Consider the following 24,829-nt stretch of genomic DNA (forward strand, 5'->3'; position numbering starts at 1 on the left):
AATTATATAGATGAAATGGACAAAGTCTTAGATGCAAACTAACAAAAGCAAATAGGCAAGCTGAATAGATCTAGAACAAGAGATTACATTATCATTAAACTACCCACAATCATTTAAAGAAGGATTAATACCAATATCTCACAAAACGTTCCAAAAAGTAAAACAGTTGGGGATTCTTCCCAACTCATTCTGTGAGAGCAGCCTTATCTTAATATAAAAACCAAAGTGCAAGAAAAGTACAGAGCATTATTCCTTATATATATAGATTCAGAAATCCTCAACAAAATTAGAGCAAAATAAATCCAGCAACACTTTAAAAATCTTGCACAATATAGCTAAGTGGGATTTATTCAGGTATGGTAGATTAATTGAACACCAAAAAAAAATCAAAGTAAATGACAAAACATATATTTGTTTCAAAAGATGCAGAAATTGTTTGACAAAGTCCAACATCCTTTCATAATTAAAACACTAAACAATGCGTACAAGGAAATTTTCTCAACCTGATAAAGGCCATCTATGAAAAACTCAGTTATATTTAATGATCAAACCCTGAATGCTATCCTCCCAACATCAGGAATGAAGAATATTTGCTCTTACCAATTATATTCAGTTTTACACTGACGGTTCTAGCCAGGGCATGTATGAAATAAAAAAACAAAATCTCACTTTCTATCTAATAGCAAAACTTACCCCAAAGTTACAGTATTCAAGATATTATCCTGGCAAAAGGGTAGAAATATAAATCAGTACAATAGAATTGAGAGTCCAGAAATAAACCTACATTTATTACCAATTGATTTCTGACAAGGGTGCCAAGATGATTCATTCAATGTGGAAAGAACATTCTTTTCAACTGATAAGGGACTGATTACAAAGATATACAAAGAACTCACAGGACTCAACAAAAACAAAATAAACAAGAAATGGGCAGAAGAACTTAAAAGACATTTCTCCAAAGAGGAAATGCAAATGGCCAACAGGCATATGAAAAAATGTTCAACATCACTTATCATCAGGGAAATGCAAATTAAAACCACATTGAGATACCACCTTACACCAGTAAGAATGGCATATATCAAAAAAACAAGCAACAACAAATGTTGGCGAGGATGTAGTGAAAAAGGAACTCTCCTACATTGCTAGTGGGAGTGCAAACTGATCCAACCATTATGGAAAGCTGTGTGGATTCCCCAACCTACTAAAGATAGAGCTTCCATATGATCCAGCAATTCCACTCCTAGGTATTTACCCAAAGGACACAGGAACATTAATTCAAAAGGGCACCTGCAGGCCTATGTTTATAGCAGCACTATTTACAATAGCTGAGCTATGGAAACAACCCAAATGCCCAAAAATAGATGACTGGATCAAGAAGATGTGGTGTATATATACACAATGGAATATTACTCAGCAATCAAAAAGATAAACTCATGCAATTTGCAGCAACGTGGATGGCGCTGGAAGGGATCATGCTCAGAGAAATAAGTCAGAAAGAAAAGGAAAAATACAGGATGGTCTCACTCATAGCAGGAATTTAGAAAACCTAAATAAGGGATCAGGAAAAAGACTAATTATAATAAATTAAAAATCAAAATCAACAAGCATCTATAAACCAGAGACACTATCGGGGGGAGGGGAGAGGAAGGATTAGGGTCAAAATAAGGGGGGTGGGAATTGTATGGGGACTATGACCAAGATGAAAATGCATACATTGTGCAAAAATGAAAAATGAAAAATGTAAAAATATATAAAATAAAAAAAATAAACTTTGAGATCAGGGGAAAAAATAAACTTTTGAGATCAGGGGAAAAAAGAAAGTGAAAAGACCCTTAAAGTGGAAGAAAATACTTGTAAGTTAGATATCTGATAAGGATCTACAGTCTATAAAAATATATGAATATAATTGCCACTCAATAATAAACAGTACTGATAACTCTATTAAAAAATGGGCAGAACACCTGAATAGGATTTTTCCAAAGATGATACACAGATACCTAATTAAGTACATGGAAATGCTCAACATCATTTGCCATTAGGAATATGCAAATCAAAACCATAGTGAGATACCACTTTACATTCACTAGAATGACCACAAACAATCAAAAAGAGAAAAAAAGAATTTTTTTTAAAAGATTTATTTATTTATTTATTCAAGAACGGGGATATAGGCCAGATTCGCGGGAGGGTGAGAGGATTCACCAGAGATAGAACGGGGAACAGAACAGGCAGACTGATGAAATACACTGCTGAGGGGAGCAGCGGGCGAGACAGGATTGGTCTGCCGCGCCGTGTGGGACACTTTGCCGGCCGGCCGGAATCGAACCGGTGCTGCGGAGGCTGCAGACAGCTTCACAGCGCTGCGCTCAACCACCTGCGCCACCAGGAGAGGCCCCAGAAAATAAGAATGTTGGCAAAATGTGGAGAAATTGAAACCCTCATATCTTGCTGTTAGGAAAGTAAAATGGTGCAGCTGCTTTGGAAAAAGTCTGACAGTTCCTCCAAGTTAAACCTAGACTTACCATATGATCCAGAAGGCCCACTCAAATATATATTCCCACAAGAACTGAAAACATATGCCCGCACAAAACTTATCCATGAGTATGCAAAGTAACATCATTCATAATAGATAAAAATTGTAAACAAACCAAGTGTCTATCAACTTATAAATAGTTAAAAAAAATCTTTAATATCCATACCATAAAATATTTGACAATACAAAAGAATGAAATGCTAATTCGTGTTACATATAGATGCTACCCACATGTTGTGTGTTTCCATTCTAGAACCTGTAATTCTATAGAGATAGAAGATAGTGGTTGCTTAGGGATGGGGGTGTGTTATCAGGGATTGAGGAGTTACTGATAATAGTATGGGGTAAACATGTTGATGGCTATTGCCTGTTTTTGTTTGGTTCACAGCACAAGATGTGATTTTTACACATATGTTGACATTGTAGTATGTTGTTAGCATTTTACTTCTCTATGCTGGGAAGTCATGCCATTGAAGTTAGAAACCAGTATCCTCAAGCAATTTTCCTTGCAGTTTTAATTGGGAGTCTCCAACTGCTATTTCCAAAGGTTCATCTAACACTCTTAAAATATTTTTAATGATGACTAAAAAAATCCTTTACAGATGCTGCCCTCAAACTGCAGTCATAAAACATGAAGACCAAACCCTTTTTGCATTAGTCATATATGTCAGCTGTCTATAAAGAAAAAAATACTGCATAAATTAGAGGATAAAGTTTAAACTTAGGATGCTATTGTAAAGTAATAATTTCATTATTAAATTAATTTCATAGTTGCATACAATATAAGAATTAGAAGAAATATCAAATGTTTTAGTTAGTCCAATTATCAGTAAACTTTACGTAAAAGGAGAAAATACTCCACAGACCTGAAAGTTTCTGAGTTTTGCTATATGTGGCTCCTTCATTTGGCTTGTGAATTTTCTGGCGATGTATGTTTTTTTCTTCTGTATTTTATTTTTAATGGAGCATAGAATTCATTTATGCAACACTAAATAACTAGCACTGAATGTATTAGCTAACTTCATGGTGGTCAGGAATTTGTTTTTGGAAGTTAAGGGGAGTCTTCTGATTGGTGCTTCACAAATCGGGAGACAATGGAACAAATTTAAGTTATAAAAAATAATTGAGAAAGTATAAGGTATTTGCTTTCATCAATTTCCTGAGTCAGGAATAACTGGTATACATACATAATCAATTCCTTCACTCAATAAATATTTTTGAATGCTATGCAAATTACATCTTAAAGTATAAAAGCTAATAGGGAACAGATCCTCAAAAACTTTACATTCCCATTCTTCCTGTGTTACTTATGGATTGGCAGCAATATATTTAAGGGAAATTTTATCCTTCGGTTAAACTGGAGGCATGATTTCCCACTGAATAGAAACAATTAACATTTCTATTAAAAAGCCATTAAACTCTCACAAGAAACCTGAAGAACAACAGAGATCCCAATATAACAACAAAGTAAGACATTAATGGAAGGAAGTGACAATAACCCTCATTCAGAAGGCAGTAATGTACTTGTAAAAAAAAAAAACTAACCACATATTTCCTTATTCATAGAAGAGGAACCATGTCCATAAAGGCCAATGTGTGGCAGTAGAATTTTGTCCAAATATCAATAAATGGTAAACATGAAAGCATTAGGATGCAGCCCATTAAAAATAAGGAAAGAGCTGGAAATAAAATTCAAAGTGATAGTTTTTTTGCCTACAGTATCAGTCATATAAATCAGTAATGAGATTAAATTCTAGAATGATACTTTGAAGAAGGTGGTAAAATTTCTGTCTACTGATATTTTGAAAGAATTGGGCTGACACCTGTTGCATCCGAATTAGTTACTTTGGCAATATAATTTTGTAATATAATTTGAAATCATGGAACGTCATGTCTCCAGCTTTGTTTTTTCTCAAAATTGCTTTGGCTATTTGGGATCGTTTGTGGTTGCATACAAATTTTAGGATTGAATTTTCTATTTTTGTGAAAAAATGCCATTAGAATTTGTTAGGGATTGCATTGAACCTATGTATCATTTTGGTAGTATGACTATTTTGATCATTTTAATTCTTCCAATGCATGAACATTTTATATATATAAAAATGGAGATTTATCAAATTATTAAAAATAGATCTACTATATGATTGAGCAATTCCATTCATGGGTATCCCTCAAAAAAATACAAATAACACTTATTCAATAACCAAGATATAAAAGCAGCCTAAGTGTCCAATAACAGACCAATAAATAAAGAAGGTGTGCTTCATATATGCAATGGAATACTACTCAGCAATTTTTTTAAAAAGATGAGATCTTGCCATTTGCAACAATATGGATGAAACTGGGGTGGATTATGCTAAGCGAAATACTTCAGAAGGAGAAAGACAAATACCAGATGATTTCACTCATATGTGGAATATAAAACAAAATAAAGGAATAGGCAAAACTAAACCAAAACAAATCATAGAAATTTGCTGAATTGATGCAGCCAGAGTGGGGGATAGTGAGATGGGAATCAAAGGAGGACTATGGACTATGGTAAAGGATTTTGGGTGCTTTGGTGGTGGGTGTGATGTGGTAACATACATCTAAAGAGTTGTGAACCTGTACCCTAAACCATAAACAGTGTTGTAAATCAACATTACCTCACAAATGAACATAATTTTAAAAATAGTCCCACTTTTCCATTTATATATCAATTTAAAGTCAAATTTTCTTCAACCAAAACAATATATCACAACAAATCACAGAAGCAGAAATGAAAATCCAGAGCAATCCTTAGTTAAGCCTAGCATTAAAGAGATTTGTAAAACAATGCTGCTATTATCACTAATTTCTTGAAAAATACATTTTTCATGAGAATGTAGTATTTCTATTATGAAGTAGTTTTGTCATTGTTAAGTAAATATTAAATTTTTCCTCAAATGTAATTTCCATTACAGTAAATATTGATAGATAGACCCATATGAAACAAAGCTATTTGCAGTCTTCATTTATTTTTAAATGTAAAAAGGGGTCTTAAGTCAAAATATTTGAGAAGTGTTCTATATATAGGTATGGATTCATGACTCAAAACTCCAAGCATTATTAGAATTACTGCCTCTTCTCAAGTAATTAGTTTCTACACTACGGGATTTGCACATCAAAGACATCTTTACAGACACATCACCCAAAGCAGTGATAGTGAAGACAAAGATAAACAGCTGGGACTACATCAAATTAAAGAGCTTCTGCACAGCAAAAGAGACAATAACAAAAACAAAGAGAAACCCCACCAACTGGGAGAACATTTTTGCACCCAACACTAATGATAAAGGACTGATCACAAAAATCTGCAAAGAGCTGATGAGACTCAGCAACAACAAAGAAAATAATCCAGTCAAAAAATGGGCAGAAGAGCTAAAAAGAAACTTCTCTGAAGAGGAAATGCAAATGGCCAACAGACATATGAAAAAATGTTCAACATCACTTGTAATCAGAGAAATGCAAATCAAAACTACCATGAGATACCATCTTACACCAGTGAGAATGGCACATATTAAAAAAACTAGCAACAACAAATGTTGGCGAGGATGTGGAGAAAAAGGAACTCTTGTGCACTGTTGGTGGGAGTGCAAAGTGGTCCAACCACTATGGAGAGCTGTGTGGAGATTTCTTGACCTACTAAACATAGAGCTTCCATATGATCCAGCAATTCCACTCCTAGGGATTTACCCAAAGGACACAGAAACATCAATTCCAAAGAGCACCTGCACTCCTATGTTTATAGCAGCACTGTTTACAATAGCTAAGCTTTGGAAACAACCCAAATGCCCAAAAGTAGATGACTGGATCAAGAAGATGTGGTACATATATACCATGGAATATTACTCAGCATTCAAAAAAGATAAACACATGCAATTTGCAGCAACATGGATGGCGCTGGAAGGGATCATGCTCAGCGAAATAAGCCAAAAAGAAAAAGAAAAATACCGGATGGTCTCACTCATAGCAGGAATCTAGAAAACTTAAATAAGGGACCAGGAAAATGAATATAAGAAAGTGAAAATCAAAATCAACAAAAAACTATGAACCAGAGACACTTTTTGGGGGGTGGGGGGCGGGAGTGGAAGGATTGGGGTCAGAATGGGGCATTTGCAATTGTATGGGGGAATATAAAAATAAAATTTAATATTTAAAAAAAAAAAAAAAAAAAAAAGTATTAGTTTCTAGAGAGAGGGAGTCATAGTCTCTACTCTGACTTGGATTGAGCTATATAAACTCCATGCAGATTATGTTAACAATAGAAAATAAATGTGGGAAAACAAATTATTATGGTCTGTATTATCTTTGGATAACCTAGCATTATGCACTTACACTTTACACTGTTTTGCCATGAGGAAAACATTTTTTTTTCTTTTTTAAAGCACCCTTTTTTTTTCATTGAGGTAACGTTGGTTTCAACACTATATATGATTCAAAGATTTAGACTTCTTCAGATGTATGTTACCAAAGTACAACCACCACCAAGACAACCACAGTCTTCCAACATAGTCCACTGGACCCTTTCCATATTTTAGTCCCTGTACTCCCCTTCTGGTAGTTTCAGTTATGCAGTAATATTTACATGGTTTGTTTTGGTTTTGGTTTTTCTAGTCCTTTACTTTTTTTTTTTTTTTTTTAATGTTCCACATGTAAGTTAAGCCATCTGGTATTTGTTATTCTCCTTCTGACCTATTTTGCTTAGCATTACCCGCACCAGGTCCATCCATGTTTTCTCAAGTGGCAATATTTCATCTTCGTTTATAGCTGAATAGTAGTACATTGTGTAAATATATTGTGTATATATATCACATTTTCCTAATCCACCTGTCTGTCGTTGAGTACATATGTTGTTTCCATAACTTGGCTATTGTAAATAGTGCTGCAGTAAACATAGGAGTGCATTTATCCCTTTGAATTAATGTTTTTGCATCTCTGGATATATCTATATATATCTATATATAGATATACATATCTATCTGTCTGTCTATCTATCTATCTATCTATCTATCTATCTATCTATCTATCTATCTATCTATCTATCTATCTATATATAAGAGTAATTGCTGGATCATATGGTGGGCCTACTTCTAATATTTTGAGAAACCTACATATTCTTTTTCATAGGGGCTGGATCAGTCTACATTGCTACCAACAGTGTATGAGAATTCCTTTATCTCCACACCTTCACCAATACTTGTTGTTTCTGAACTTTTATACACACCATTTTCATAGGTGTGAGATAGAATATCATTGTGGTTTTGATTTGCATTTCACTAATGAGTGATGATGAGCATTTTTTCATGTGCCTGCGAACCATCTGTATGTCTTCCTTAGAAAATTATCTTGCCTTGTTGATATTTGCCTTGTTACCCATTCTGTGGTCAATTATGTAGAATGTCCCATGTATGCATGAGAAGAATATGTATTCATCTTTTGGGGGGCACAGTGTCCTATAAATGTGTATTAGGACCATTTTGTATAATTCATTAAGGCTATTATGCCCCTATTTTTTCTCTCTAATTGACTTGTCCACTGGTGAGAGTCAGTTGCTTAAGTATTCTAGCACAAAAATATTTTTTTCCCAATGTCTTGGTCTTTCCCAATGGTCTTCCTTCACTTGTTGAGTATATATTGATGAGCGTTATAACTTCCTGGTGTATTGTTCCATTCATCATTATATGGTGCCCATCCCTACCCTATCTCTTATCACATTTTTAATAGGAAATACATTTTGTCTGTTATAAGTATGGCTTTTCTGGCCTTTCTTCTGGTTCCATTTCTTTGTAGGATTGTTTTCCAACCCTTTCCTCTGAGTCGGTGTTTATATTTGGAACTCACATGCATTTCTGGAGATAGCAGATGGTTGAGTCTGTTTCCTAATTCAACCAGATACTGAGCATGTTTTAATTGGCTAGTTCTGTCCATTTACATTTACATTGCTTATTGATATATGAAAGTCTGCTGCTGTCATTTTGTCCTTACTTTTTGTAATTCTATGTCCTTTTACAGTATTTTGTGTATGTTCTTCTCTTTGGCTTAGACACTAGAGCTCCTTTCAAAATTTCTTGAAGGGCAGAGGGGGGTGGTCTAGTGTTTGCAAACACCTTCAGTTTCTGTTTCTCTGAGAAGGCCTTAATTTCTCCCTCATATCTGAAGAAGAACCTTATAGGATATAGTATTCTTGGCCAGAAGTTTTTATCTTTAGGTATTTAGGGTTTTTTGTTTTATTATATTTTAAAATTTCTTTATATAGTTTTACATCATTGTTCATTTTTGTACAATGTTTGATTTCTCCTCTCAGACGTTGTCTCCACAAAATTACCACCACCAAGACAGCCGTAAACCATCACCATAGTCCCTGTGCTCTTCTACTCCCATGTTTTATCCTTTTCCCCTCTCCTCCCCCACCTCAGAATGTCTCTGATTTATAGTTGCCTGCTAGTTTTTTTATATTATTTTTTTTCTCTGATCCCTTATTTGGTTCCCCAATATTCCTCCTAGAAGTGAAACCATTCAATATTTTTTTTTCTTCTGCTTATTTCAATGAGCATAATCCCTTCTAACTCCATCCATGTTGCTGCAAATGGCATGAGTTTTTCTTTTTTAATTGCTGAATAGTATACATACACACACACACACACACACACATATATATATATATATATATATATATATATATATATATATATATATATATATATATATACACACATACCACATCTTGATCCAGTCATCTGTTTCTGAGCATTTAGGTTGTTTCCAAATCTTAGCTATTGTAAATAGTGCTACAATAAACATAGGGGTGCAGGTATCCCTTTGAATTTATGTTTTCATGTTCTTTGGGTAGATTTGATACAGGGCAGCATGGGGCACTAAAACTGGCCAAGGACACTGTCCAAATAGTTTATTGGTCACTGTCTGAATTCTTCACCTGTGAGCACATTTGCAAGACTACTCAGGTTTAGAGAACAACAATAATGGGATTTATTTAACAAACCAGGGAAAACCAAGAGTTACTGAGGCCCAAAATGGCTGTTTACCTCACCCAAAGCAGTGTCCAGTGTTTTAAAGTCCTAAATACAAATGCTCCCAAGATGGTGTCTTCCTGCCACTGAGGGCCTGGAACACGTGGCAGCCAGACTATAGGCTGGGATCCAACTCATGAAGACAACAGAAGACACAACAGGAGATGCTCACCAGAGCTGTCAAGATGTCCAAGCACAGCACCAGACAAGCGACACTCAAAACAGCACCTGCAGCCGCTGAACGACCAGACAATTGGCCACACTCACACAGCTCAGCGAGGAGCCTGGCTCTGGGTCTAGGCCTTCTCTGTTAGGCTGTAACAGCAGCAAAACCGGGAACAGTTTCAGTCGCTCAGCCACTTGTAAAGCCTCTGAACTTTTCCTCTCTGAGGTTGGCTGCTGGAAGCCTCTCCACGTTCTTCAGAGGCACACAACATGCTTCTGGAACATCGGCATGGTGGGGTCAGAAATTGCTGATCCAGAATTGCTGAAGATCCGAAAACGCTGAAATCCAGAATGCTGAATCCTGAACACTGAATCCTGGGGGATGATTCTGCTGTCCCTTATATTTCTTATTCAAGTCTCCACCCTCACTGATAAATTTGTTTGCATTTTCCCTGGGGCTATCTATCCTCCCAGCACCCTGCTCCTGGGAGGCACCACCTGTAAAAGTCTTTGGCTTTAGCCACTGGTTACAGATTCCTAGGAGTGGAATTGCTGGGTCATATGGTAGCTCCATTTTTAGTAATTTGAGGAACCTCCACACAGCTTTCCAACACAGCTTTCCATAGTGGTTGGACCAGTTTGCATTCCCACCAGCAGTGTGAGAGAGTTCCTTTTTTCTCCACATCCTCGCCAGATGCTGAGCATTTTTTTTTCATGTGCCTGTTGGCCATCTGCATTTCCTCTTTGGAAATGTGGAAATGTCTTTTTAGCTCTTCTGCCCACTCTTGATTGGATTCTTTATTTTGTTTTTGTTGAGTTGTGTAAGTTCTTTATAAATCTTTGATATCAGTCCCTTATCAGCTTTGTGGAGTCCAAATATTTTCTGCGAATCTGTGGGGTGTCTCTTTGTCTTGGTTATTCTCTCTTTTGCTGTACAGAAGATTTTGAGTTTGATGTAGTCCCAGCTGTTTATCTTTTCCTTCATTTTCTTTGTTTCAGGGTATGAGTCTTTAAAGATGTTTCTGAGATATATGTCATGGAAAGTTTTGCCTGTGTTTCCTTCTATGTATTGTATGGTTTCAGGTCTTACATTCAGGTCTTTTACCCATTTTCAGTTGATCTTTGTGTATGGTGTGATTTACCTTTATGTATTTGGGTCATGTCATTCCATTCTCTCCTTGCCCGTAGTGTTTCCTAGGAGAAGTGTTAGCCTGATTGGATTATCTTTATAGGCTATTTACTTCCCTCTTGCCAGCTTCAATATTCTTTCTAGTCTTGAACTCTTGGAAGTTTCACTCTTATGTGTCTTGATGTGGGTGTCACTTTTTTTTATAGATGCCTTGGGTTTCTTTTAGCTTCCTGATAGTCCCTTCTCTACATTTAGGAAGTCTCTATTACTTCTTTATGTTTTCTGTTCCTTTCTCACTCTCTTCCCCCCTTGTGGTATACCCATTATTCTTATGTGGCCTTTCCTCGTGGTACTATGTTTCTCACCATGTTTCTTCAATTTTTTACTTTGTTTCTCTCTTTCATTTTCTACCCATGTTCTTTGTGCATTCACATCTACAAGCACACTGCTTCACTCTTCCATTTGATCTATTCTACTTCCAGAACTTTCTCCTGAAGTTTTCTTCTCCTCTATTGATGTTTTTAATATCCTTAATTTCCATGTTTTCTTCTTTAGAGATTTGATTGCTGTCTTTTGTTCATTGATTTTATTTCTTATTGCATTCATTTCTTTTTCTGAATTTTCTTCCATTTCTTTGAATTTATTTATCATAACAATTTTGAATTCTGCCTCTGATAGGAAGAACATACCCTTCATATTTTTTTGAGTGGTTTCTGGAGATTTCAGTTTCTGCAGTGTGTTATTCCTTGTGGACTCATGTTGCCATTTGTTGTTGTGTTTTTCCATCTCCCCATTTTTTTTTGCTTTGGGTCCCTGCTACCTTGGTGGTACTTCTGGCCTGGATTTGGCTCTAACCCCCATGTGGACTTGCATGCCTCTGCTTCTGCCTTGGCGTGTCAGGGCTTCAAGGCTGGGTTGGGTTCTTCCCCCTGCACAGGACTGGGGGCTGGCCTTTCCAGGGCTGTACTTTTGCTGCTGCTTTAGAGTAGCAGGGTTTCTGGGTTGGCTGAAGGTACAGCCCCTGCACAGAGCAGGGGTCACCCAGTTTACTTTCTGTCATTGATTTCTATTTTTATCCACTGTAGTTAGAGAACACAATCACACTGTATGATTCATTGTTTTAAAATTTGTTCAGATTTGTTTTGTAAATACAGTCTGTCTCAGAGAATTTTCATATGCAGTGGGGAAGAATATATATCCTACTGTTGTTGTATGGAGTGTTCTATGTTTCTGTCCAGTTGGATTTTCGTGTTGCTTATCTATTTAACTTATTATCTTTTAGTTGTTCTATCCATTATTGAAAATGGAGAATTGAAGCCTTCAACTAATATTATAGAACTCTCTATCTCACTTCAATTTTTCCAATTTTCACTTCATATATTTGAGGGCTCTGTTATGAGATGTGTGTGTTTGTGTGTTTATAATTGTAACTTCTTGATTTATTGCTTGATCCTTTCATCAATATCTAATGATCATCTCAGTTTTTTGTAACAATTTTTCATTTAGTCTTTTATTTGGTATAAGTATGTTCACCCCACCTCTTTTAATTACTGTATGCATAAGATATCTTTGCATTTTTCATATTCTAACCTATTTTCATCTTCAGATCTCAAGTGAATTTCTAAAACAAATACAATGATGCAAACCAAATTTACTTCAATAAACATAATTGGAAAAAATAAAAATAGTTTCTTATAAGTAGAATATAGTTGGACCATATTTTTCCTGCCATTCTGCCAATCTCTAAATTTTACAATAATTAAATAGTTTGTTATTTAAATTTATTTTAAATGTGTTTAAAGTAGTTACAGTTTAGGAAGGACTTACTTCATCCATTTTGCTGTTTGTTTCTGTTTGTATTATACCATTTTTATTCCTCACCTTCAACATTACTGACTTCTGTGGTGTTTAGTTGATTTTTTTTTTGTATTGTGCTGTTTTGATTTCTTTCTCTTTTCCTGTTTCTATGTTTTTAGTTATCTTCATAATGGTTAGCCTGAGGATTGCAATCAATATCTTAAATTTATAACCATCTAGTTTGAATTGATATCAACGTTGCTTAAGTCCTAAAATAACTCTCCTCTTATATACAACTTCTTTCCCTCCCATTTATGTTGTTATTGTGACAAATTGCACGTTTTTGCATACAGATTTATAATTTTGTTTTATACATTTCCCTTTTCAATCAGGTAGAGAAAATTGGTTTTAATTGAATTATAATGCCCATCCTACTAACATATCTTGGGTAGCAAGTCTGTACTCTAAATTGTACCTTGCATATTCAAGGCATTATTAAATATCACAGTGACTTTTTCTAGAATAAAGAGTCATCAGAAAAGTTTTTAGCACATTTCATATTTGTTTCCATAGCTTGTTAAGATTTTCTAAAACTACTGGAGTGATATTCCTGACCTTTTTCATGTCAAGCACACACAAAAAAATTCTAATATTTGCATGGCTTCCTGGAGTATGTGACCAAGACTTTTTACAACTTGAGTCCACTAAGCATACAGCCTAATGTCACCCCAGGATCTGACTTATCTTCCCAAAGAAAGAAGGAATCAATATCTGTCTTACTTGTTGTCTATTCAGGGTACATCAATCAAGAAAGCTTTATATCATTCAGTGTTTGTTTAGATGAAGAACTCAAGAGATATTGAAAAGAAAAAACAGTGTGTCCTGTTACACATAGGACTATAAAATGTCCTTCTGTAAGGTGTTCATCTCCCTGGTGAGTAGGCCCTACATAATCCCCCAAGTTGTGAAGATGATGCATTCTGTGCCTATGATTAAGGTTTGGCCTATAGCACAATTGATCTTAAGATAGATTATCTAGTGGGCATGTCCTGATTACACAATCTCTTCATAAATACAGTTTTCCCCAAGAGGAAGTCATAGAAATGAGCTCCTGTTGGCCTGGAATAAAGCAAATTTCCAGGAAGTGAATTGTCAGTGAGAAGGTGTAGCATGTAGTAGCTAACAGCACTCCCCAGCCAACAACTAGCAGGATAACAGAAACTTCTGCCCTGCAAGGAAATGAATTTTCCACAACCTAAATGAACGTGGGAGTAAATTTTACTCTAGAACCTCCAGAAAGAAATGAAGCTCAGCTAATAACCTAGTTTCAGCTTTATGGGACCCTTGCAAAGAATATTGCTACAGCATTCTTGGACTTCTATAAAACTGTGGTGTAATAAATAGATATTATTTTAAGCAGCTAAATTTGTGGTAGTTTGTCATAGTTGTAAAAAAAAAAAAAAAAAAAAACAGTCACGTAGCTCTTTTCCCTGACGAATTCAGGACTATGGAGAAGACCCTCTTAGAGACAAACACATGAGGTCATGCCCTGTAACTTTGGTTACTTTCTGGGAGTCTGTAACAAGAGAATAAGACTTTATGTTGTGAACTATATTACTGCTGTCGGGGTCCCACTTGAAGGATGAGAATATTAGTTGTATTAGTCACTAGTTGTGGAGAAAATGTTAATTGGGAAAATAACAACTGAGTAGACAGCCATGTAAATTTGGGGGTTGTGGGTATTTGGTGCAATAAAAGGAAATAAGGAATAGCCATCCTGTAAGTAAAAGTAAATACATTGATACCTGCTTCCATGGAGAGCTGGAGAGTGAGTAAGAAGACAAGGTATCCAGGAAGTTGTATTGCCAGTAGTAGTTAAGGGTTGAAGCACACATATTTAAAGACAAGATAAGGCACGGGATATAGGTTAAGAGTCTTGTAAGCAAGCTAACATGAAATTATTGAATAGAAACAAATTCTTTGGAAAGATTGGGGTTTCTTGGCACTTTTTGAAGTTCTTCCTATTTTTTCAAGTCATTTAAAAAATTTAGTCTTTTACAGTGGTGCTAAGAGAAACCAAGCAATGAAGAAACAGTTCACACAGAGATTTGATGAGAAAACAGTGTTCTTCTGGAGCCCAGGCATGGTGGTTTGACCTGGAAGACATATTTCAAGAGAAGATTATTTCCAGATAAAGGTCATTTCAGAGAGGTTCAAATTTAGTTAAATTCAAATACTCCGGGTGTGACTGACTATAAAGGGAACTTTTTCTGGTGATGGAACAGTTTGTATCCAAATGGTGGAGGCAGTTACATGTGACAAGATTATATTAAAAATACCCAAAGAAATGAATGCACGAAAAACTTGATGCTAAATCTAAATAAGGACTATAGTTTAGTTAATATTGTACCTATCCCAAATTTCTGGTTTTCATAATGTGCTATGGGTATATAAAATGTTATCATTGGGGAAAACTGGGTAAAGAGTACATGGGAACTCTACTCTTTTTTTTTTCAGTTTTCATTTATTATTATTATTTTTTAAATTTTTTTTTAATAATAAATTTTATTTTTATATTCCCCATATAATTGCAACCCCCCCCATTTTGACCCCAATCCCTCCCCTTCCGCCCCCACCCCCCAAAAAGTGTCTCTGGTTCATAGTTTTTTGTTGATTTTGATTTTCACTTTCTTATAGTTATTCATTTTCCTGGTCCCTTATTTAAGTTTTCTAGATTCCTGCTATGAGTGAGACCATCCGGTATTTTTCTTTTTCTTTCTGGCTTATTTCGCTGAGCTTGATCCCTTCCAGTGCCATCCATGTTGCTGCAAATTGCATGTGTTTATCTTTTTTGAAGGCCGAGTAATATTCCATGGTGTATATGTACCACATCTTCTTGATCCAGTCATCTATTTTTGGGCATTTGGGCTGTTTCCAAAGCTTAGCTATTGTAAACAGTGCTGCTATAAACATAGGGGTGCAGGTGTTCTTTGGAATTGATGTTTCTGTGTCCTTTGGGTAAATCCCTAGGAGTGGAATTGCTGGATCATATGGAAGCTCTATGTTTAGTAGGTCAAGAAATCTCCACACAGCTCTCCATAGTGGTTGGACCAGTTTGCACTCCCACCAGCAGTGCAGGAGAGGAACTCTACTCTTTTTGCAACTTATTTTAAGAAGTTATATTATTCCTAGACTCATAATTTATTTCAAATTTTTAAATATTTAATTAAAAATTGGAATACCCTTAGATTTCTGGCACTGTCCCAGAAATTGCTTCCTGGTAATATTATCCAGACCATAAATCAATTGGAAAGTGTTTTTATAACGTTGTAACAGCCACAAGACACCTGGTAGACGGCAGCTTGATGACAGAATCACAAAGCACCTGGATATAAGAGGCTCTGCCTCAGGCTGCTTTGTTAATGTCAGACCTGGGAACACATTCTGAAGAAGTACTAACCATGTCTCTCAATCTTTTGACTTGCCCTTCACCTTCCATTCCTAAACCAGCAACCTTTCTACGAGATTGGTACCCAGTGAGGAGCAGAGTATGTTAAGGAAATGTTAACACCATCATTATTGAGCTGATTACAGGTAAAGCTCCAGGCCTCTGATTTGCTGTCCTGCTGGTATATGTTCCATTCCACATGGCTTTGGTTATTGTCATCTCTCTTTTAATCATCTGTATGACCTGATATAGTACACTATCCCAAAGGCTAGTGCTTGACATAGAAATGACGAGACACCCAAGTAGCAGAAAGCTCTGCCTGCAGTAAGCAACCGTTTGTTCATTAGGACTACTGTCCTCCACTGACAGAATACAGGCACCTAACACACACATTAGCGTCCTGTTTTACCCTGCATGCTCACTAGTTTTTGCAGTGTCTGCATTTTCTTCTTTCCTATCTCCCAGTGTGTCTTTTCAAAAGAGCCATCCTTGCCTTTCTTCAAAATCCAGGTTGAAAGAGTCGCAGAAATCATATCATTCACCCCTGGGTTAAAGAAAAAGGAAATAAAAATGCTTTTTAAAGGAGAACAGAGGTTTTATGTTATATATGTGTGTACATATGTATGTATATATATGGGTGTACATATATTATATGTGTACATGTGTATATATGAGAGTTGGACCTAATTCACAAAGATTCTTATGCAATAGATAATCCAATTTAGATTAGCATATGACAAAATTGGTCATTCCAGTTATCCCAAGTGTGACTCCTCCATAGCTGACATCACTGTCTTTCTGAAGGCATGTTGCTGGCATCCATTAGCATGGAGGTAGGTTTTGTACATGCATACATAGACAGAAATGAAGCCTTGCCCTATAGCCACCTTTCATTTTACTGCACTATGGCCCAGTCAGCAAGGAACATAAGACCTCTCTTAGGGCTTTTACATGAACACAGATTTTGTAACTCAAACAAAGGCTATGAATATACACAATTCCAAGCAATTATTTTCACCTTTTCATGTTCCTCTATTGTAAAAACAACAGAAATCTGAGACCACAACTGCCCCCACCCTCATCACCTAATAAAAGTCACTATTTTTATTTGTTCACGTTACCTTCTATTCCTTGCCCTTTTGCTTATTCAATTTTGACATTTTCAATTATCTTTACTATGAATCAGAAATTGAAATTTTGTTCTAAACATAGACACACACTGGAAGGGCTCTGCTTTCTGAAACTTGGACAATAAAGGGATACCCTAAACAAATGATGACCTTTAAAGTGCTTTATGCTTCAAAAGGTCCTTTCATATATATTACTTCATGACATCCTTATGACAAGCTTGCAAAGCAGGCAGGCATTTAGGAAACTGCCAAAAAGTAGGGGTTCTCTTGTCATTCTGGATAACCCGAGTACAAGTCCTCCCTCGGCAGAAAGCCATTGTGAAGAGATTCAGAAGCACAAAAGTTGTTGAAGTCACTTCTGAGTGAACAGAATGATACTTGAACTGGATGCTGAAGGATGGGGAACATCTGGGCCTGTAGAAGTGCCAAAAAAGGAACTGGAAGGCAGCATATCCAACACTGCCTAAGAAGCATGTTATGTATTCAGCAAACATTGCTGGAGTACATGGAATATGAATCATAGGAAACACGAATAAAGAGAAAGGCTGTGGCCAGACCATGGAAGGACTTGAATGCCTTATTTAAAAGTTTAATTTTTTTTCCAGTAGGCAGCATGGTTTTGTGAAAGAAACAAGCTAAAGATTCCTTTCATTTTGGGGTGTTCTGTTATTCTCTAATCATGTGACATTGGGCAAATTAACCTCTCTGTGCTTCAGGTTCTTCATTTTAAATGGGTATAATAACAGTTCCTACTCCAGAAGGTTACTGTGAGCATTGAGGTAATTCATTTAAAACACTTAGGACAGTGCCTGGACATAGGAAGCAGCCTGTAAATGTTAGTTGTCATTTATTATTGTAACAATTCATTTCCATCATCAAGCTCCCTTTCCTCAACTATAGAATGAGGAATTTGAACTATTTAATTTCCAAAGCCCTTTGATATTTTCAACACTGATGTCGTTTTGATGAAGTGTTGGATTCTATGAGTGGGGTCCTTGGGTTACCTCTGAGAAAAGTTTCACCATAGCTCCCCTTTCAGCGGCACATGGCGAGTTTCCCCATGAGGCAGAGATGTTTCGTTATATGCAAAAGGGCAGGTTTGTTATATTAAAAAAAAGGAAAGGAAAAAAAAATGATGCACAGACACAAGCAGGCAGAAAGAGCTGCTGCTGCTGCTTGGCAGAGTAAAAAGGTTTGTGAAGAGAAACACCTGCATAGTCACAGGTCGGCAGGAGAGCTGCATTTTCCCAAGGCAGAAATTGCACTGATACAGTGTTCTCTTCGCGCAGGGTTCATTCCTCTCTGGAATTGTTAACTGTTGTTGGATAAATTACTTCCAGGGTGTGACTAGTTTGATTTGTAAGGACCTGCGACTCTCTATAAAGGCCCCCAATATTCATATCCCCACCTTTGGTCTGCACAGATACTTTATACAGCAGTCTGCTACTTGCTACAGCAGTTGGGGCTTAAGAATTTTTCATTTCTATAGCTGATTTAATGACTATGTTCATCATTTCTAGCCTCACCTCCAGTTTCTGGTTTTGAGACGCCTCCATCCTAAATTTTCTACTCAGCCTCCATCAAACACTAGTTATCATCATCATCTTGCTCTCTTCTGTGCTATGCTATCCAAAAATCCCACCTCTGAGATGGTGGGAATTTTAGTTTTCTACAAAGAGAGAAGAGGTTAGAAAAAGTAATTGCCAAGCCCTTTTATATCTCATCCAGGCGAGTAAACCGCAAGCTGCCTTTTTTTTTCTTTTAACATTTGTGTAGAAGAACTGGGGTGCAGGCCAGAGGTGTGGGGTGTGGGGGAGTGTGAGAGGATTCACCAGAGACAGAGTAGGGAACAGAACAGGCAGACTGACTGAAATACACTGCTGAGGGGAGAAGCAGGAGAGACAGGAGAGGTCTGCTGTGCCATGTGGTTTGCTCCCTGGCCGGGGATTGAACTCAGGCTGTAGTGGTGATAGTGCTGAGACGACGTAAACCCTAGACCACCGGGGGTCCCTGCAGCTTCCTTTAGGGTAATCACAACCTCAGTGTGAAAAAGAATACAATCAGTTTAGATGAGAAACTCCAATAATTACTAGATGCCCTGGGCTGGAGAAGACTAGCTTATTCTCAAAAGCAAAACAGCTCCTTGAACCTGCGTGCACATGGTTGTATAGATGAAGCATTTTCACATTTGATCCTTACCCCAATTACGTAATATTAATATTACTAACCCTATTTTCATAGGCCGTAATGACTCTCCAAGGTCACACAGCTAGTTAGTGCTAGAGCCAATACTGATACCCAGGTTTGTAATATTGTACTTGTCTTTACCACAGGTCGTCATCTCTACTTCATCAATCAGAGATCAAGCAAGCGACCTATTAATTTGCCCAATTTAATTCAGAGAGGCAGACTAAGCCTGCGAGAAAGGTGGAAGCTTATTTGGCTCTCTAGAAATACCAGTAACAATATGTAACAGCAGAACTCTTGGGAAAGCAGTTGAGACCATTACATAAAGGAAAGATATTTTGTTTATGTAAGAAGTTTCTTTCTCTATTTGTATGGAAACTGCAGATGGATCTAAGTTGTGTTTTCATTGAGAATAAGAGGAAAGGGCCTCCCTGGTGGCGCAAAGGGGTTAAGCACTGCACTATGAAGCAATCTGCAGCCTCTTCAGCACGAGTTCCATCCCCAGCCGGCCAGGGAGCAACCCACATGGTGCAGCAGACCTCTCCTGTCACACCCGCTGCTCCCCTCAGCAGTGTATTTCAGTCAGTCTGCCTGTTCTGTTCCCTACTCTGTCTCTGGTGAATCCTCTCACCCCCCCACACCTCTGGCCTGTACCCCAGCTTTTGTATGCATAAATAAGTAAATCTTTTTAAAAAAAGAGAAAGAACAAGAGGATGGTAACATGATTCTGGAACTTCAGAACTTCAGCTGAGATATATGGAATAATGTTTTAAATGAATAAAGAGTCTTCACTATGTCAACAGAATGTTTTAAGATATTAGGAATAATTGATCACACTTTGTACATTTGATCACACTATTTGCATTCAGGAAATTGAGCGAGCCTTGCTTTAAAGTTGTGTTTGTATCTCATCCACTAAACTGTGGACTCCTAGAAAGCAGAGGGCCTCTCTTTCTGATCTGGATCCCCTATGGTGGGAATTTGGCATGGACTTTACATATTATAGACACTAGTTAATAACTACTTGTTCAGTGAATCAGATCTTTTATTGGTTAGTTTAGCCAGTGAGTCTCATACAGTTTCCTATTTTGTTAAGTGAAATGAGAAAGTCCTTTTTCTCCTCCCATAGTGAAAGCTTAGAGTGAAATAAAATTTGTAAATTGAGGTCTCTAGCAACCCACACTGGCTGACACTTGTGATCTTTAAAAGCATCTGCCTTTCAAAAAATTTCTCCTTATGTAAGAACAATAAAAGTTTTATGGAAAGGCTGAAAAAGCAATGAACATGTTTTTAACTGAAAAAGCTATCCATAGTGAAAAACTCAAGCAACTACAGATTCTTTTTTGTTTTGTTTTCCTCCGTATGCTTGAAATATTTGATAATTTTTTCATTGGGGGAAAAAAAAAGGAATACAAATCCCTTTACTAACTGCATAAGGCAATAGGGCAAACAGCGCATTTCTCTCTGAGAAGGTGGGTCGCAGCAGCAGGCAGGTACAGGGGAGTGTCGGTTCTGTTCTCCCCAGAGCTTGCAGCCACTGTGAACTCCTGCCCTGGGCTCCCCGAGATAGGCACAGGGCTGCCAAATTGACTCCTGTTTTGCAGCTGGGGAAACAGGTTCAGGACTCAGAGGAGTTTGCCAACAGTTAGTGGCCAGTTCTAGAGGTGACCTCTACAGCCAATAATCCCATATAGCTGGTGGAACCACTGCCCCCTGCTGGTGATTTGAAGCTCTTGGGTTAATGAAAAAATATTACCATTCATTTCACCTGTTTCTTTTGGCATTCAGGACGTGCTGACTAGAAAACTGAAAATCAGGTATGCATCTCGCATTCTGCAGCTCAGAGCTCAGCCCTCGTGGACCTGAGGAACTCGGCACACAAGGTGTTCTGACCCTGGCCTGAATCACCCCAATTCTCGCAACCTAGGTTTGGCAGTCATTTGTACCCTAAGGAAAAGATGCAGGAAGACAGAGGAGTAACTATGGGGAGGGGGTCTGTCCTGCCATGTTGCCTCCAGCCCTGAACACTTCCAGGGTCTCCCATCCTAGAAGAGACCCCATTATCTCCTTCACCCCAAGTTCTAACTTGGTGGTTCTGGAGATAATTCCGGGAAGTCTTAGCTTCTGTCTACTGCAAATCCCCATGTCCAAAGGCCCAGCAAGGAGACTTAGCTTTTATCCCGGCACAGAGCAACAACTGGGCACCTTTGATGTCCACCCCACCCCACCAGGAGCCTCGCTAGGCACTGTGAGGCTGCCCGGGGAGGGGGGACTCTGGGAGGGACTCTGATCTTCCATCTTCCATCTGGTCACCTGTGGTGACACCTTCCTACTACTCTGAGGACCCAGGCACAGGGCTTTGTCTCTCACGCTTTTCAAGTGAATCAATCCAAATTCAGTGAGCAGGGCCATGATAAGGAAATCCAGGTAGAAGAGCAGCAGGCTGGAGTGGTAGACTTTGTTCAGCTGAAAGCACTGAAGAGGCACCTGCAACCAGGGAATAGACCCGGCTGAGGTTCAGGGTAAAGGCCAAAACCCACACCAGCAGTCCATCCTGCCCCAGCTCCACCTCCACATGTCCCCTGGAGATCTGGAGCAGGCAGCCCAGGGCCAACCCCACCAGAATATTGACGATGATGCCTCCAAGACAGGCTGAGAAGGCCATCTGAGGATAGCACTGGTGCCAGTGAGAAATCTCAAAAGGCATCTCCGGTGCTGTTCCTCCAGGCCAGCAATATGAGCCCGAGGCCAGTGTTGCTCAGTCGGATGACCGTGCCCAGGGATCACAAGATATTCACCACCTTGATGATGGCTACTTTGATCCACAGGGCAATGTAGGGGCAGGAAGGGACACAGTGCAGGTTTTCTGATCCCATGCTGACCGGGTAAAGGAGAAGTCAGAGTCCTCAGTGGTTTTGCAGGTCTTTTATTGGGGTTCACCAGGCATGAGTCAGACAGGGGTGCTGGTCTTCACTCTGGGCTCCCTGGCCTTCTCTCAGCTTCTGCTTCTCTTGCTTCTCTCTTGGCTTCTCTTTCATTCTCGGCTTCTGCTGCTGCTGGCGTCCCCGTGATGCCACCCTTAAAAAGGACAGTCTCAGCCCAGGTGAATCCCATCTACTTATACCCACACCCTATTCCAGGTGCCCGCCATCAGGCATGCATTCAGGACCGCAAGGATCCATCATCTATCCTGATGGTGGGAGGGCAGAAAAGCCTGACATTTTTCTTTACCCTACAGGCAACAATCAGGAGGCCTAGGAAGGCAAAGAGCCAATGAAAACTGGATGTGGCAATAAAGGTCACTGCAGCCAAGGTTGTGCCCACTATCACCACCATGGCTCAGAAGGGAAGGAGGCCACCTATCTGGTAGACGCTATAGGCCCCTAATTACAGGGTTAGGCCCAGGACCAGCGGACTGATCACCAGGTGCAGGCAGTTGGGGAGCTGTTTCCAGTTCCCATTCTCCTCATCAGGTTCCATGATGGGGACTAAGAGGAGCAGCAGGAACTCCACTGGCAACTTGAACACCTTGAGGGCTCTCCAGTATGCCAAATTTCCCCTCCACTTCCTGCAATCCATGTGGTTGGGGGCTGGGCCAGGATCTGGGCTATGGTTTCCTGGTAGAAAAACAGAGGTCTGTGTCTCTTAACTATAGTCACAGTTGTTGGTGTTAGAAGATACCCTTTCCTCCCAATCTGAGACCATCTCTGGAGTGACTGGCATGGAGTAGACCCAGAGTCTCTTCAACTGCCATTGGTAGATCCAGGTGCAGAGAAATACAGTGGCCACAGAGAATGCATATAAGCTGAAGTAACCCAGGGCCCATGCCAGTGTGGCCCTGCTGAGGTAGAATGCGGTGTAGGTCAGGAACCCGGCCACCATGTAGAAAACAATGTCGCTGAGGAAGGGCCCGGAGGTAGCTCTGAGGGGCACAAGATGGTGATGCTCCCCGCCACCACAGTGGTCACCAGCATACCCACACCAAACAGTTGTGCCTAAGGCCAGGCCAGTTGTGTGAGGATCCAAGAAAGCCACCATGGCACTGAAGACATCAGAGGCCCTGTTCCCAGATGCCAGGAAAGTGGCACCTGCCTCATTGTGGGAGAGCTTGGGTGGGGTGAAATGGCTGACAAGTTAGGGCAGAAACAGCTCCTGGGGGTGAGCTTCACATAGAGGGTGATGGCCACAGAGAAAAAGCTATAGAGAAAGTGGCTAAAGATGCCTTTGAAGTGTCCAGTAGGTCCCTTGGCTTGGGCAAGTCAGGGTTGGTCCGGTGAAGTCACAGTGATCAGAGTCATCCCGGCCACACACAGCAAAACAATCTTCCACGGAGATCTGGTTCACACCTGAGGCTGGAAACTGTGAGCCACTGTAGTTGACCCCAGCTGCTGGGCACCATCTCCACCATGATCGGTACAAAGAGCAAACAGCATCTGGCACAGTCTTCACTGTCTGGCAGCCGTCAGCCCTCACTGGGCCTGGCCTTGCACTGCACTTCCTCTTCTGCATTGTTTCAGTTCCAACGGCTGGCAGGCTGGCAGCTGAGTGACCTGTTGACAGGTTCTTCCCTCTTCTGTTGTTCTCAGAGACTTAGAAGCCACACTACAGGTTTCCAAATCAGCCTCAATCATTTAATGAACCTGTGCCTTGGGAGGTCCCTTCAGCTCTCTGAGCCTCTGCTGCCTCATCCAAATATTGTGGCTGTCCTTCCTGAAACTCCTCTCTCTGAGAGCCCTCCTAGCCGGGTTCAGCACTTCCCTCTCGTAGCATCGCTGGCGGCTCAGTCCCCTCGCTGTCCAGCCTTAGGGCACTTTTCTGACTCCATCTTTTACCCCCACTTCCACCCACTCCCGAAACTCCAGATTCTAATGATCATTTGTGGGCACTCTAATAATAACAATCACTATTGGTTATTTATTGTTAGAAAAAAACTTGTATCCTGCTTAATCCTCATTACAACCCATTTTATATCTGGTGAAATCTGAAGTTCAGTTAGATTAGGGAGCTTGCCTGAGGTCAGGGGGCTCTGAATCTCCAAGACTGATATTAGAACCAGTGATCTGGACCATGTTGTATTCTCTTTTTTTTTTTTTAAAAAAAAAGAAGATTTATTTATTTATTTATTCAAGCACAGGGTACAGTCAGAAGTGCAGGAGGGTGAGAGGATTCATCAGAGCCAGAGCGGGGAGCGGAACAGGCAGACTGACGAAGTACACTGCTGAGGGGAGCAGCGGGTGGCAGGAAGGGTCTGCCCGCCATGTGGGATGCTGGCCTGGGATCGAACCGGTGCTGTGGAGGCTGCAGGCAGCTTCGCAGCCCAGCACTCAACCACTGCACTACCGGGGAGGCCCTATGTTGTATTCTTGCTTCAGGTTTTCTACACCTGAGGGA

At 39.2% G+C, this 24,829-nt stretch overlaps 1 pseudogene; it reads right to left on the bottom strand.

Annotated features, from left to right (window-relative positions):
• Positions 1–21,613: 21,613 nt before the first annotated feature.
• LOC119245612 (mitochondrial sodium/calcium exchanger protein-like) lies at positions 21,614–23,947 on the bottom strand (annotated as a pseudogene).
• Positions 23,948–24,829: the final 882 nt, after the last annotated feature.

Source organism: Talpa occidentalis, unplaced genomic scaffold, assembly GCF_014898055.3.
Source record: "Talpa occidentalis isolate TD23 unplaced genomic scaffold, MPIMG_talOcc4v2.1 talOcc4.15, whole genome shotgun sequence".
NCBI lineage: Eukaryota > Metazoa > Chordata > Mammalia > Eulipotyphla > Talpidae > Talpa > Talpa occidentalis.